The sequence below is a fragment of the Crotalus tigris genome, unplaced genomic scaffold (genome assembly GCF_016545835.1).
Source record: "Crotalus tigris isolate CLP2741 ecotype Arizona unplaced genomic scaffold, ASM1654583v1 scf7180000017791.1120302, whole genome shotgun sequence".
NCBI lineage: Eukaryota > Metazoa > Chordata > Lepidosauria > Squamata > Viperidae > Crotalus > Crotalus tigris.
The window spans coordinates 1,106,487-1,120,302 of NW_024096638.1; the positions used below are offsets into that span (position 1 = coordinate 1,106,487).

Here is a 13,816-nt window from a genome sequence, read left to right on the forward strand (position 1 = left end):
GGGAAAATAGTGCCCTCGCGTGGCCAAGCCGGGTATAGCAGCCACCAAAAGAAATAAACCTTTGAAAATGGCAAAAGGGCCTCCCGTCGCCCTATTAATATTAATAAGAGGCTACTAATAAAGACGGGGGGGGAATAAATAGCCTTAAAATCCCATTTAAAAGCTTTATTTTTTTCGGCGACCGCAGTACCCGTTTCTGACCACAGGAGGGCACAGTTTTCCGTCCCGTAGCATGACCACTGACGACGACGACGTTCCCAGTACGGCCGAGTTCCTGTCCATCCGCCGAGGCCGTCCCCATCTTCCTGTCCGTTCCCTGCTTTTTCCCCGTGCTCTTTTCTGCACTACGTTGACGGAGCGCACGTCTACCGGCGAGGCCTCGGGAAGGAAAAAAGGAAGCCTGCTACTGCCTCAGGTGAGCCGAGCCATCCCCGCATTTCCTGATTCCAGAAAGATACCGGCTTTCTCTGTTACCTAGTTAGCGGGGGATCCCCACCTTCCCCCTCCCCCGCCTGCTCCCCGGCCACTCGTTTGGTCCTCTCCCCTAAGATGTCCGCCTGGCCGTTCCTGGCCTTTCGCCGCCCCCCATCTGTAAGAATGCGACCGAGAACCGGTGGCGGCGGCGGCGCCGGAGGTTGCGAGACTTGGTCTCTTTGCGCTCTTTCCCTTTGTAGATTACAGCATTAGCGTTTTATGAAGCACTTTGATGGTAGAAGAAACAAAAGTCGCCAACAAACTCGGAGTGCTTGGGTATTGTTAGGGTGGGAGGTTGCGATCGCCACCACTCCTCTCAATATTGCAGTTTTGGTGGGAAATAGCGGGAGGGACCTCTCCAAGGGCCTTCCCATTAGCAGAGCTTGGCAGTCTACCGGAAAGGGCCTTTTCTGGCACACCAGGCAGGCCGTGCGACAGCATCTTTGGGTGATCCTCACGGGCCCCGCTTTCCGGGTATTTAGGGACAAGGTAAGAACGCATCTCTTTGGCCGAGCTTTTGATTTCTGAGCAATCCTCTGGTGTAATTTTAAGAGCGATTTCAATTGCGTTAATGTGGTTTGTAGATTACAGCGTTAGCGTTTTATGAAGCACTTTGATGGCAGAAGAAACAAAAATCGCCAACAAACTCGGAGTGCTTGGGTATTGTTAGGAGGGCACTGACTTTTCTAGGCTACCTTATCTATGTTTCCTGGTAAAATACATGGGAAAATCCCATTGGAGGAAAATTCCACTTAGGGTTAGGATTACATCACCGTGAACACCTAGAGCAAAATGGACATCGCCAACAAACTCGGAGTGCTTGGGTATGGTTAGGAGGGCACTGACTTTTCTAGGCTGCCCTTTCTCTGTTTCCTGGTAAAATACATCGGAAAATCCCATTGGAGGAAAATTCCACTTAGGGTTAGGGTTACGTCACCGTGAACTCCTAGAGCAAAATGGACATCGCCAACAAACTCGGAGTGCTTGGGTATGGTTAGGAGGGCACTGACTTTTCTAGGCTGCCCTATGTATGTTTCCTGGTAAAATACATGGGAAAATCCCATTGGAGGAAAATTCCACTTAGGGTTAGGTTACGTCACCATGAACTCCTAGAGCAAAATGGACATCGCCAACAAACTCGGAGTGCTTGGGTATGGTTAGGAGTGCACTGACCTTTCTAGGCTGCCCTATGTATGTTTCCTGATAAAATATATGGGAAGAATCCCATTGGAGGAAAATTCCACTTAGGGTTAGGGTTACGTCACCGTGAACTCCTAGAGCAAAATGGACATCGCCAACAAACTCGGAGTGCTTGGGTATGGTTAGGAGGGCACTGACTTTTCTAGTATTATGTTTCCTGGTAAAATACATGGGAAAATCCCATTGGAGGAAAATTCCACTTAGGGTTAGGGTTACGTCACCGTGAACTCTTAGAGCAAAATGGACATTGCCAACAAACTAGGAGTGCTTGGGTATGGTTAGGAAGGCACTGACTTTTCTAGGCTGCCCTATGTATGTTTCCTGGTAAAATACATGGGAAAATCCCATTGGAGGAAAATTCCACTTACTTAGGGTTAGGTCACATGAACTCCTAGAGCAAAATGGATTGGGTATGGTTTCTTGAATCTCCTGGTAAATACATGGGAAAATCCCATTGGAGGAAAATTCCACTTAGGGTTAGGGTTACGTCACCATGAACTCCTAGAGCAAAATGGACATCGCCAACAAACTCGGAGTGCTTGGGTATGGTTAGGAGGGCACTGACTTTTCTAGGCTGCCCTATTCTATGTTTCCTGGTAAAATACATGGGAAAATCCCATTGGAGGAAAATTCCACTTAGGGTTAGGGTTACGTCACAGTGAACTCCTAGAGCGTGATCTCAACCTTTCTAATGCCGTGACCCCATAATACAGTTCCCCATGTTGTGGTGACCCCCAAGTGGGTGTGGCCACCAATAAGAGGGAGTAGGACAGCTAGGGAAAAGGGAAAAAAATGGCGGACAGCATGGTTCGGTGACCCCCGTGAAATGGTCATTCGACCCCAAATGGGGTCCCGACCCACAGGTTGAGAACCACTGTCCTAGAGCAAAATGGACATCGCCAACAATCTCGGAGTGCTTCAGTATGGTTAGGAGGGCACTGACTTTTCTAGGCTGCCCTATGTATGTTTCCTGGGAAAATACATGGGAAAATCCCATTGGAGGAAAATTCTGTCAGAATACAGCTGGAAGGGACCTTGGAGGTCTTCTAGTCCAGCCGCCTGCTGAAGCAGGAGACCCTAAGTGGAATTTTCCTCCAATGGGCCCTATTAATAAGGTGTTAATACCATTAATAAAGATAGAGAATACCATCATTTTAAAATGCCATTAAAAAGGTTTATTTCTTTTGTTGTTGTTGTTGTTAATTGCGAAGTCGTGTCCGACCCATCGCGACCCCATGGACAACGTTCCTCCAGGTCTTTTTGTCCTCTACCATCTTCTGGAGTCCATTTAAGTTCACACCTACTGCTTCAGTGACTCCATCCAACCACCTCATTCTCTGTCGTCCTCTTCTTCTATTGCCCTCAATCTTTCCCAGCATTAGGCGCTTCTCCAGTGAGTCCTTCCTTCTCATTAGGTGGCCAAAGTATTTGAGTTTCAACTTCAGGATCTGGCCTTCTAAAGAGCAGTCGGGGTTGATCTCTTCTAGGATTGACCGGTTTGAACGCCTTGCAGTCCAAGGGACTCGCAGGAGTCTTCTCCAGCACCATAGTTCAAAGGCCTCCATTCTTTGGCACTCAGCCTTTCTTATAGTCCAACTTTCACAGCCATACATTGCAACTGGGCAAACCATGGCCTGGACTATACGCACTTTTGTTGGCAGGGTGATGTCTCTGCTTTTTAGTACGCTGTCTAGATTTGCCATAGCTTTCCTTCCCAGGTTGGTTTCTTGGTTGCAGTCCCCATCTGAGGTGATCTTGGAGCCCAGAAAAATAAAATCTGTCACCACCTCCATTTCTTCCCCATCTATTTGCCAGGAATTGAGTGGGCCGGATGTCACGATTTTGGTTTTCTTAATGTTGAGTTTCAAGCCAACTTTTGCACTCTCCTACTTCACCCGCATCAAGAGGCTCCTTAGTTCCTCTTCACTTTCTGCCCTTAGAGTGGTATCATCTGCATATCTTAGGTTGTTGATATTTCTCCCGGCAATCTTAATTCCAACTTTTGTTTCATCTAGCCCTGCCTTTCTCATGATGTGCTCTGCATGTAAGTTAAATAGGCAGGGCGACAGTATACAGCCTTGCCGGACTCCTTTTCCAATTTTGAACCCATCAGTGGTTCCGTGTCCAGTTCTCACTGTTGCTTCTTCACCCGCATATAGGTTTCTCAAGAGACAAATAAGACGGTCTGGTATTCCCATCTCTTTAAGAACTTGCCACAATTTGTTGTGATCCACACAATGAAAGGCTTTAGCGTAGTCAATGAAGCAGAAGTAGATGTTTTTCTGGAACTCTCTAGCTTTCTCCATGATCCAGTCGTGTCGCACTTCCCTGTGTTACACCTTAAGAGGTTGCTCCTAAAAGTGCACCCCGCTCGCCCCCTTCAAGCAAATCCAGGTGTTTTTATTCAAGAATAGTTTTGTTTGTCCTGCCCTGCTATTTCTTTAAGGAGATCGTACGTATGTAGGTTTGTATTTAGGTTTGATGTTTCTAAACTATATTTCTTAGAGATCCCTCTGTATTAATATAGGCTCAATATCAAATCTCTATTTGAAATTGTGTGCATTTTTATTAAGAAACGATCAATGTAAAAATAAATGCAGTTTATTTTGAAAATGTGTATAACCTATCGTTCCCTTCTAGGTTTATCATTTAAAGGATGGATAAAAGGGATGAGACGTGAGAAGTCGCAACTAATGGCTTTTATTATTTTGTTCGCCGTCCATCTAACTTTGTAGACCTTCGTCCAAAACAAGTCAGGGTTAGGAAGGGTAGGAGATTTCTTCCTTTCCTCTCCAGGTTGCCGTAAACAGCCCACCCACCGCCCAGAGGTAAGAGAAAGGTAAAGCAGGTCTCTCTGGGGGAAGCAGGCGACCCGGGTCTTTGCAGAGTCCGGCTTGCAATTTTGCTAACTTCCCCCAGTCACAACTGCATCGACTGATGTAGCGGCCAGGAGGAAGGGTGGGGACGCCTGCCGGATGAAAGCTTCAGCCTTTTTGGAAAAGGCAGTGGAGAAAGGAGGTCACGCTCCCTCTGCCAAATGGGTGACCCCCCCCTTTCTGTGGCTGTTAAGAAGGAACTGGGGGAAAACAGATAAGTTGTCCTTGAGGATTTCCCCCCCCTTTTTTGCCAGCTTCAGTGAGATTAAAGCTTTTCCTTTTAAAAAGACAGGGATGGAACTGGAGGAAGGTTGGGAGCCCAGTAAAAACCGCAAGAGGCAGTGGGAAACACGGTGGGAGGTTTCCTACTCTTAGGAAAGCTCAGGTCTTTCAGATACATTGCTGGTCCCCACACACCCCATTTAATCCATTTTCTTGCTGCAGAGAGAGATTCTGTTAAGTTCTAGCTGGAACTCCACGTCTCTTATTCTGTTGGTAACTGCTTTGCTTAGGTTGGGTGTATCCTAGGGATATTTAAAAACAGTGAGGAAAGTCCACAGGAAGCCCCCTTATGCTCCCATCGCCTGTTTTCTGGGAGAGGGGAAGTTATTTATTGAGACTAAAGCGGTCAAGCCCTCTGGGAAGAATTGAGTCCTACGGTTAAAGAAGGAGTAGCAGTCACAAAACGAAATAAATCCTTTTAATATGATTTTAAGATTATTATTATTTATCTATTGAAGTTATTGAATGGTATTAAGGGTCAAAAAACAGTGCCATCCTGTGGTTGAAGCAGGTAGAGGAGCCATTAAAAAACTTTTCAATAGAGGAGAATAAATATGGAAAGGTCAAAAGTGAAAATATGTCTATAATAATGTATAATAATATGAATTATTCTTAGTAAGAAGTAGAACATGTAGGAAGAAAAATGTAAATAAGAAATAATGGGGCTATAAGGACAAATATTCTAAAGAAGAATAAGGGGGAAATGTAAATATTAGATTACCGTTACGTAATTGCTGTAAAAAAAAGGAGTATATATTGTATGTGTATGTGTGTTATATTTTGCTTTGTTCTGTTTTGTTGGTTAAAAATAAAAATTAAAAAAAAACTTTTCAATGGCATTTTAAGGTTATTCTTTATTATTAAAACCTTATTAATATTAATAGGGCATCATAGTCCTCCTTAACTAGATTTAAGGCTTTTGAAGCAGATTTCTTCTTCCGCGCCTGCGTTGCAGCAAACGGGCCTCCCCTGGCCCTATTAATAAGGTGTTAATACTGTTAATAAAGATAGAGAATTTAAAATGCCATTAAAAAGGTTTATTTCTTTTGGTGGCCACAATACCCGTTTTTGACCAGAAGAGGGCACACTTTCCCGTCTCATAGCTTTAGCTTGGAGTCCATGGTAGGCTTTTTTTAATGGCCTCCATCCTATAGCCAAGGGACAGAAAACTCTGTCAAATCAGATACTGCAGCCACAAAAATAAATAAACCTCTTTAATGGCGTTTTAAGATGATGATTATTCTTTATTATTAAAACCTTATTAATATTAATAAGCCACGATAGGCTCATTCCCCTCCCCTACTACACTTACTTGCAATCACGGTCTACAGGCCATGTGGCAAAGTACCACAAGTGGTACACATACCACTGGTTGAAAAGCCCTGCTCTATAATTATTAATATCAAGGCTTCTAATAATACAGATGCAAAAGAATAACCTCAAAATCCCGACTGTTCTGTTCCCTGAACCTGTCTTGCCCTCTCCTGCTGTAAAACAGGGCCCAAGGGCCATTTTACAAATGCAGATGGGGCAACTAAGCCTGAGAAAGAATCCCTGAAATTTATGTTTCCAACATATGAACTGTATCTCTATGTTCCCAATTTGGCCTCTTTTTCTCCCTCTGAAGTGGAAAGGGCACAAAGAGACCCAGCCTCCTAGTCTCTCGTACCGGCATTCAGCCGCCTGCTTAGGGACAGGAAGTCGGCCATGCCGAGAAGGTCTTTCTGGATGGAAGTGGAAGGACGGCCACAGAAACGGACAGGAAGTTGGCCATCCCGGGGAGGTCGGTGTGTAAGACAGTGGAGGATTACTGCGCATGTGTGACTGGAAGTTGGCAGGTAAGGTTGATTTCCTTGTGTGGCTGCTATTCCTGCCTAAGGCTGCGTTCTGATGACTTTGCCCCTAAAATAACAACATAGTCTTTCATATCTTGGGAAAGCCTGACTTTTTTGCCCTCTTTTGGGCAAGGAAAGAGTAGGGCCTCAGGTTTTTAAGAAGAGACTTGACAACCATTTGTCTGAAGTGGTACTATAGGCTTTCCTGCTGGACTACAAGACCTTCCAACTCTATTGTTGTTATTGTTGATCTCCCAAAGCAATTGCTCACTGTATTTTCTTCTACTGTTTAGAAGGAAAAACATAACAGAAAGGAGAAACTATTCTCCTTTTAGCCGTTGTTTTGTGGTTAATTCAGGGTTCGGGGGAAATTTGACCGGCTCCTCTGGTTCAAGCCTGTGCTCCAGCTCAAAATATGGAGTTGTGTTGTTTTGAGAAGGCTGTGCCAATAGCAAGTGGGAGGTCTTGTGGCAGGATTTGATTCTCTTCACCCCAAGACCAGCTGGTAAAAGCAGGAAATTAAACCGATCAAGAATTCTGGTGATTTGTTATGATTCCTACAACTCAGTGCTTTTTTCTTAGGCCCTAGGAGTAGGTAACCCAAAACACTCGAAGAGCCACTTGGACCCATTTACAACCGAAAACATCTTTTATGACTCATGGACTTCTACTCCCAGAATTCCTGAGTCAGCATAGCTGGGCTAGCTAGCTCTCTCCTGCCCTTCCTGCTTCCTGCAGAGACGCAGCAAAAGGAGGAGTGCCATCCAGTAAGCTTTTTAGCTCGTCGGAGAACACTGTGAGTCCACTCTCTTTTTTACACACACACACACATACACACACACACACACACACACACACACACACACACAGAGAGGAGGGGGGAAGCACAAGTGCCTCTCTCTCTGTCTGCAAATGGCAGAGGAGGCTGGGAGCCGCAGGGGAAGGCTCAAAGAGCCATATGCGGCTCCAGAGCCGCAGGTTGCTGACTCCTAGGGGCACTCAGAGTACACCTTTGATAAAGGAATATACATAATAAGCAAACACGTATAAAACTGAGTTTAGTCAAAGCAGCAAAGTCTGCCCTCTTGTGGCCAGCGTGTGCTGTAACGTTTAGCAAAGAAGCCCTGAAGTAGCTTATTTTTATTCTTTCATTTCCTTCCTTTGATGGAAGCTCAAAGCAGCCACAGAAGAGGCTGCTGGGAATACAAAAGATAATTGCAGAAGCTAAAATTTCATTTCTAATAGGGCACTGAGGAGGGCAAAACAGGGAATGCTGCCCTCCTGTAGCCAGGTAAGTCCATGGCATTTTTTTCCCCAAGGTACAGCAGAAAAGGTTACTGGATAGATTAAATATAGATTGGGTGTCAAACTCAATTTCACTGAGGGCCGCATCAGCATTGCAGTTGCTCGGGGGGGGGGGGGCTGGTGGGTGTGGCCAGAGTGGGTGTGGCCTACTGGGTGGGTGTGCATGGAGTGGGTGTGGCCTACTGGGTGGGCGTGCCCAATTCTACACCAGTCGCGTCAAGGGTGCCTGTGGGGGTCTGGGCAGGAATGGGACAGATCTGAGGGTCTCTGGCAGAAGGGGGTGGGACGGGGGCAAGTGCCAAGGCATGGTCCACTGGGGCAAGTACCAAGATGGCCACCACAAAATTGTACATTGGCTCCCAGCCGGCTGGGGCCAAGACAGCGGGCTCCCTCACTGTTTCCAGGATGGCTTCGTGGGCCACATGAAACCACTTTGCGGGCCGCATCCGGCCCCCGGGCATTGTGTTTGACATGTCTGATATAGATGATTAATAGGTGAGATAGATAATAGATGAGAGAGGGAGAGAGAGAAATCTAAAACATTTGTTATATAAAGCACAAAAAACTTCATTGGAAGTTTATTTTGGTAGAACCCCCAAATCCTTACAAAAGATGATCCTCGGTGATTTCGGCACAGGGCAGGAGCACAAGGTGCCTAACAGGTCCAAGCTCCTGACCGCAGGATCCCAAATATATTCATATTCATATTAGTAAAGTTGGAAGGGACCTTGGAGGTCATCTAGTCCAACCCCCTGCTCGGGCAGGAAACCCTACACCATTTCGGACAAATGGCTGTCCAGTCTCTTCTTAAAAACTTCCAGTGTTGGAGCATTTACTGCTTCTGGAGGCAAGCTGTTCCACTGATTAATTGTTCTCATTGTCAGGAAGTTTCTCCTTAGTTCTAGGTTGCTTCTCTCCTTGATTAGTTTCCACCCGTTGCTTCTTGTCCTGCCTTCAGGTGCTTTGGAAAATAGCTTGATTCCCTCTTCTTTATGGCAGCCCCTGAGATATTGGAATACTGCTATCATGTCCCCCCTTGTCCTTCTCTTCGTTAAACTAGACATACCCAATTCTCGCAACCGTTCCTTATATGTTTTAGCCTCCAGTCCCCTAATCATCTTTGTTGCTCTTCTCTGTACTCTTTCTAGAGTCTCAACATCTTTTTTGCATCGTGGTGACCAAAACTGGATGCAGTATTCCAAGTGTGGCCTTACCAAGGCATTGAAGAGTGGTATTAATACTTCACGTGATCTTGATTCTATCCCTCTGTTAATGCAGCCTAGCACTGTGTTGGCCTTTTTGGCAGCTGCAGCACACTGCTGGCTCATATTTAGGTGATTGTCTACTAGGACTCCGAGGTCCCTCTCACAGTTACTACTATTGAGCATGGTGCCACTTATGCTGTACTTGTGCATTTGGTTTTTCTTGCCTAAATGTAGAACCTTGCTTTTTTCACCATTGAATTTCATTTTGTTAGTTAGTGCCCAGTGTTCAAGTCTGTCCAGATCCTTCTGTATCTGAAGCCTGTCTTCTGGAGTGTTGGCTATTCCTGCCAGCTTGGTGTCATCTGCAAATTTGATGAGTTCCCCATCTATCCCTTCATCCAAATCGTTGATGAAGATGTTGAAGAGTACTGGGCCCAGAACAGAGCCCTGGGGCACCCCACTACACACTTCCCTCCATATAGATGCAGTTCCATTGAGGACCACTCGCTGAGTACGGCCGGTCAGCCAGCTACGGATCCATCTGGTGGTGGTTCTGTCTACCCCACATTTTTCTATCTTGTCAAGTAGTAGGTTGTGATCTACTTTATCAAATGCATTACTGAAGTCCAAGTAAATTATGTCCACAGCATTCCTCTGATCCACTAATTTTGTCACTTGGTCAAAGAATGCACTAAGATTTGTCTGGCATGATCTATTTTTGACAAACCCATGTTGGCTTTTAGTAATGACTTTGTTTGCCTCTAGGTGTTCGTTGATTCGTTGTTTGATTATCTTTTCCAGGATCTTCCCAGGTATTGAGGTCAGGCTGATAGGTCTGTAATTTCCTGGATCCATTTTTTTCCTTTTTTGAGGATGGGAACTACATCAGCTCTTTTCCAGTCCTCTGTTAGTTCCCCCGTGTTCCAGGATCTTTGAAAAATATAGTTCAGTGGCTCCGATATCACATCTGCCAGTTCCTTGAGAACTCTGGGGTGTAATCCATCTGGTCCTGGCGATTTGAACTCATCTAGGCTGGACAGGTGCTCCCTAACCATTTTCTTGCCTATCTTAACTTGTGTTTCGGTTTTGTTTTTTATGGCACTATTTTTGATAGGTTGGTCTGTTTTTTCCCTTTGTGTAAAGACAGATGCAAAACACGAGTTAAATAGTTCTGCTTTCTCCCTGTTGTTTGCCACCTTCTTGCCACTTCCACCCACTCATGGACCAATCATTTCCTTCACTTTTTTCTTGTTTTTTACATGTTGAAAGAAGCTTTTTTTGTTATTTTTGACTTTGGTTGCAAGCCTTAGTTCATTTTGAGCCTTGGCTTTCTTCACTTCATCTTTGCATGCTCGGGCTATTTGCTGATATTCTGACTTAGTTATGTTCCCCTCTTTCCACTTTCTATACTTGTCCTTTTTATCTTTCAATTTGTCAGAGAGTTCTTTATGCAGCCATGCTGGTTTCTTTTGAGAGCTGTTATTTTTCCTCTTTGTTGGTATTGTGCTAGACTGTGCTTTTTTTATCTCATTTTTCAAAATTTCCCAAGCTTCTTGAGTTGTTTTCCCCTTGAGGATTCTCATCCATGGAATCCTTCCCAAGCCCTCTCTAAGTTTATTGAAATTAGCTCTCTTGAAGTCCAAGACTCTAGTTTGACTGTGTTCTATTGGTTGTGCTTCTATTATGTTGAATTCTAATATTGCATGATCACTTCCTCCCAGGGTTCCTATGGCTTCAACACCGTCTATCATTTCATCTCTGTTAGTGAGAATTAGATCCAAAATGGCTAATCCCCTAGTTCCCTTCTCTACTTTTTGGGATACAAAGTTGTCTGCTAGGTTTGCCAGGAACCTGTTTGATCTTCCAGTTGGTGCGGAGTTTGTCTCCCAGTTGATGTCAGGGTAGTTAAAATCCCCCATTACTATTGTGACGTGCTTCCTACATACCTTAGTTAGCTGACTAGCAAAAAGTTCATCTATTTCCTCTGTTTGGTTGGGTGGTCTGTAGTATACACCTATGGCAATGTCATTTCCCCCCCCTTTTATATTGACCCAAATGCAGTCAAGACAGTTTTTATCATTGTTGTACTCTATTTCTGTGAAGATGTAGTTATTTCTTATATAGAGAGCAACTCCACCTCCTCTTTTATTTGGTCTGTTTCTTTTAAATAATTTAAATCCCTCTAGCTGTGTGTTCCATGTGTGAGTTTCATCCCACCATGTTTCCGTAATGGCAACAATATCGTATCTGGCCTCATTAACCTGAATTTCTAGTTCACCCTGTTTGCTGTTCATACTTTGTGCATTGGTGTATAAACATTTGAGTCCTTTGTGGGTGGCCCTGTGTTTCCTTTCTACATAACATGTGTGGTGCCTGAGTTCCCCTATTGTCTTACCACCTATTTGGTTAGTGCACTTTATATGGCACTCGCTATTAGAGGCTTCATTTTGATTGGTAGCAAGGATAGTGGACGTGGTGGTGCCTGGAGACAGCAGAACAGACGAGAAAGAACTGGAGAAGATAACAAAATACAAAGACCTACAAATAGAAATAGAAAGACTGTGGCAAAAGCAAGCAAGGGTAGTAACAATAGTCATAGGCTCCTTGGGCGCAATCCCAAAACAACTGGAGCACCACTTGAACACCATTGGCATTGACAAATTCGCTATTAGTCAATTGCAAAAGGCGGCCTTACTAGGAACTGCTTCCATCCTGCAACGATATCTGTAATACCATCAAACATCCACATCTGTCTATCCCAGGTCCTGGGTAAGGACTCGATAGGTCAAATCCAGTCTGAACATCTGGCTGACTGTGCGATGATCCATAATAATAATAATGATGATGATGATGATGATGATGATGATGATGATGATGATGTTGGGAGGGACTTGGAGGTCATCTAGTCCAATTCCCTGCTCAGGCAGGAAACCCTACACCTATATCATAGCTCCCAATGTTCAAGTTTGTCAAGATCCTTCTGTATCCTAAGCTTATCTTCTGGAGTGTTGGCTATTCCTGCCAGCTTGGTGTTGTCTGCAAATTTGATGAGTTCCTCATCTATCCCCTCATCCAAATCATTGATGAAGATGTTGAAGATCCCAGAACAGAGCGTTGGGGCACCCCACTACACATTTCCCTCCATGTACATGCGGTTCCATTGAGGACCACTCGTTGAGTACAGCCAGTCAGCCAGCTACGAATCCTTTTGGTGTTGATGCTGTCTAACCAACATTTTTCTATCTTATCAAGTAGTAGGTTGTGATCTACTTTATCAAATGCCTTACTGAAGTCCAAATAAATTATATCCACGGCATTCCTCTGATCCACTAATTTTGTCATCTGGTCAAAGAATGCAATAAGATTTGTCTGGCATGATCTGTTTTTGACAAACCCATATTGGCTTTTGGTAATGACTTTGTTTGCCTCTTAGGTGTTAGTTGATTCATTGCTTGATTATCTTTTCCAAAATCTTCCCAGGTATTGAGGTCAGGATCATAGGTCTGTAGTTTCCTGGGTCCTTTTTTCCTCCCTTTTTTTGAGGATGGGAACTACATCAGCTCTTTTCCAGTCCTCTGGTAGTTCCCCAGTGCTCAAGGATCTTTGAAAGATATAGTCAGTGGTTCTGAGATCACATCTGCCAGTTCCTTCAGAATCTTGGTGTGTAGTCCATCTGGTCTTGGTAATTTGAACTCGTCTAGAGTGACCAGATGCTCACTTACCATTTTCTTGCTGTTTCCCCCCTTTGTGTAAAGACAGATACAAAAAACAAGTTAAATAGTTCTACTTTCTTCTGTTTCTTGTCACCTTCTTGCCAGTTTCTCCCACTAATGGACCAGTCATTTCCTTAACCTTTTTCTTGTTTTTTACACATTGAAAGAAGCTTTTTTTTTTGTTATTTTTGACTTTTGTCGCAAGCCTTAGTTCATTTTGAGCCTTAGCTTCCCTCCCTTCATCATTGCAGTCTTGGGCTATTTGCTGATATTCTGCCTTAATTGTGTGCCCCTCTTTCCACTTTTTATATTTTTTTTCTTGTTCAAAAAAACAGAAAAAACATATCAGGTATGTATCAATTTGCAGCATTACCTCAGGTTCTATTAAAGATACACAGAATCATTTACTTAGGAGGGATATATATATATATATATATATATATATATATATATATATATATATATATATATATATTTAAGTAGTATGTTATTTTTTATGTTTCTTTACTTTTGCTCTTCTTTCTTTTTTTCATTGTTTTATCTATTCCTTAAGAAATATAAAAGTGTGAGATGGTTCATATGGGAAAATAGTTAAATTTTTAACTAATACCACCACAATTGACCCGAATATGATCGGACACGCTGTATGAATGTATTTATTTTACTGTTTTATTGTCCGATTATTGTTTTAATTTTGTACGCTGCCCTGAGCCCCTTGGGATTGGGTGGCATATAAATTTTAGAAATAAATAAATAAATAAATATTTTAGAAAATCTTAACCAGTGAGAATACCTAGAATTTGGTAGGAGAAACAAATTAAAATAAGGACTGTAATTGGGTCTATTGATTACCAGAATGATTGGATAGAAAAGAAATATTATATTGATGTGATTATTATTTTAAAAAATATTGGGAAAAATTATAT

General features: G+C 43.5%; 1 long non-coding RNA gene across 1 annotated transcript; it reads left to right on the top strand.

Annotated features, from left to right (window-relative positions):
* The first annotated feature begins 353 nt into the window (after positions 1-353).
* On the top strand, positions 354-7,486 carry LOC120307522. Its single transcript, XR_005556574.1, has 3 exons — positions 354-415; positions 6,460-6,670; positions 7,250-7,486. It is a non-coding gene; the product is annotated as an uncharacterized LOC120307522 (long non-coding RNA).
* Positions 7,487-13,816: the final 6,330 nt, after the last annotated feature.